This window comes from Wolffia australiana, chromosome 16 (assembly GCF_029677425.1).
Source record: "Wolffia australiana isolate 7733 chromosome 16, ASM2967742v1".
Taxonomy (NCBI): Eukaryota; Viridiplantae; Streptophyta; class Magnoliopsida; order Alismatales; family Araceae; genus Wolffia; species Wolffia australiana.
The window spans coordinates 4,843,170-4,846,139 of record NC_135850.1 but is presented as its reverse complement, the minus strand read 5'-3'; positions in this window follow the sequence as shown (position 1 = coordinate 4,846,139).

Below are 2,970 nucleotides of genomic sequence, written 5' to 3'. Positions count from 1 at the left end.
TCCTATTTTGTTTTTTGTGACAACGTTTTCTGGACATGTTACCTCTAGATATTGACATAGAAAGACTCGGAATAGGGCCATGGATGCAGCAACTCCATCATATTATTTCAAACATTAAAAACTCGGAATAGGGCCATGGATGCAGCAAAAATCTCCCTTAATCACACCATATCCCTTCTGAATTCTTGTTGTTGCAATTTATTGTCTGTAGCCTCATGTTTTAGTGTTTCTCTGAGTTATTCTGCTAAGCACAACATAATGATGGAAAATTATGTACATGGTTTTAGTGTCGTTGCAAATTAAATTTTCCTAAATCAAATAAATTTTAGAAAATAGAAAAACTCACTTAGATGTATAGTCGGAAAGAGGTTGTCTCCACAACAACTTACCTTTAGATGTGAATTCAATAATTGAGTTATAGTTGAGGAGAACCAATTATAAAAATGAAGTCAATGAATATAGTGGATGATAAGTAATTAATGTGTAGGGAGTAGTATCTAATGGATTGGAGAATATTCGGTAATAATAAGTAGTAATATATATGAGAGAGAACTAGAGAAAGAGATCGACATATCCAAATTCATGCTGGCAGAGTATTACTTAGAAGGTCATATGTTGCTTGTATGATGAAATTTAGCATTCATATTTCATGATATGGGATAAATAAATTCCCTTTCATGCATTTGTTTATTTATCATGTAACTTTCATACTTCAACTGAATTTAGCATGAATATGACATAATAAGCAAATTGTTGATAAAGTAAAAAAAGATAATAAATAAAACATAAAAAATGTCAAAAAATATAAATAAATAAATAAAATTTATGGTCCAAAGGAGCCGCCCAAGAGCTATGTACTTCAGCCGCAGCCACAAGCCGAGCACTAAGGGCCACAGAGTTGCAAGCTGATGTTGCAGCCATAGCCATCAGAGGGTACACGGACGACTTATATTAGGGCTCTATCTTGCTGTCTGATTGCAACATTTTAATGAGCCTCTTATGTTTTGATCGAAATAATAGACTGCGCGAGGTTTCAATGGGACTATTTTATTGCATGTTTATGATGTGTGGCTGCATGAAGAAGCCTTAATCAACGCGGCCTCTTTTCAATGGTTGTTCTGACAGGTGTGTGCGAATAGGCTAATTTTTTAAAGCAAGTGAAAGGCGTCAAATTAAATGAAACGTGACATTATTTATTTAAGCATTTTCCATAGCCGCTTCATTTCTGGCGCCAACTATTTACCACGAACCAAAATATCTATATAGCCACAACGCAGGGAATGAACTTTTAACCATGAATGGTAGTGAAACGTCATATAAAATTAAGTGAAGAATCATAAAACATAGGGTACTGACTCTAGTAGGTAATTTTACGTAGCAGTATTTCTATACGGTACATCATAGCCGATAATGATATCATAATCGGCCCGCCAACTTTAGCCTTTGAGTCAGATACATTGAGCGGTCAATTCGTTCGCAAAAATCATCGAAGTTTATTCAAGACTAGATTTTTTTGCACATAAGTCGCGAGACATACATTCTGTAAAATGTCCGCGCTCGGACGAGCGCAAGCCCCCAACAGTCCGAGCTCATATATGCTACTAAGTTTATCAGCAGTAAGATCCTAAAATATGAGATGTGAGATATTAGAAAGTCCCAGTTAAATAAAATTGACGACGGGTACAAGAGATGGCGCCCTTCAAGCTCCAAACATCATCTACGTTATAAAAGATTTCCGAATAATCCTATAATTGGTACCACACGCCGACGCGCGTTAAATGGATGAAATTGAAATAGTTGAGCCAGGAAATATTGTACCAGTAATTAGAATGTCCATCTTGTTTTTTTTCCAACTTGTTAACGCGTGACACAACTCTGCTCGCGTCCGCTGGCAACTCATACCCATTAGAAGGGATTGCAAACATTTTATTATCAGTTTTCCAATATCGGTGGCATTTTTTAGGCTTGAATGGTAACGCCACGGTTACCTTGTCTGAAGGAAAGTCCATCTTGTTTTTTTTCCAACTTGTTAACGCGTGACACAACTCTGCCCGCTTCCGCTGGCGATATAAAGAAAACGATGTGTAAAGCTTCTTAAAGCTTTCTGCTCGTTCAAGAACAAGAACGGAGCTAGAAGAAATGGAGTAGAGAGAGAGAGAGAGATAGAAGAAGGGCACCATGAACTAGTTAAATCTTTGAATCTGCAATCTTATTAATCAAATTATTGTTCGGATTTATAGTACTGTATATAATTGCCCTTATCTAACTATTTAATCCTAGATGTTATAATTGTTATAACAGTTAGAGCCAAATTCATCCTATCCGTTAGTTTGTTTACCTATCTAAGGTCTAATCCTGACCATCTATATTTCATCCTATCTATGTTTAATCTTATATTTAATCCTGACCCTCTATACTCTTAACGAGTATAGGGTATTTGTCTTCTTTTTACTACCTAATCTTCTTAAAAAATTCCTACTGGCTGGCTGCATTGCTGATGTGGCTGTTGAGTTGTTTACTATGTAATTCATCTTCATCTTCGTCTTCCTTAACATCCCCCTCAACCAAAGCGGCGGAGGCGCGACCATTGAGCTTGTCTCTTGGTAAACAAATTGATCTTGAAAAAGAGGCTTTGTGAGTGCAGCTGCCATCTGCCCTTGGCTTTGAATAAAACGTATTTGTAATTAATTTTCCGAAACTTGTTCCCAAAAAAAGTGAAAATCAATCTCCACGTGCTTTATTCTAGCATGAAAAACTGGGTTAGCTGGAAGATAAGTAGCACCTATAGTATCACACAAAAGCAATGGTAATGCGTTTGTTTTAATGTGAAGCTCGTTTAGAAGGGATTGAACCCATAAAACTTCTGCTGCCCATTGGCCAAGGCTTTGTAATCGTCTTCAGTACTAGATCATGCTACCATTGGCTGCTTTTTAGAGCTCCATTAGACCAAATTTTTCCCAATGTAAACTA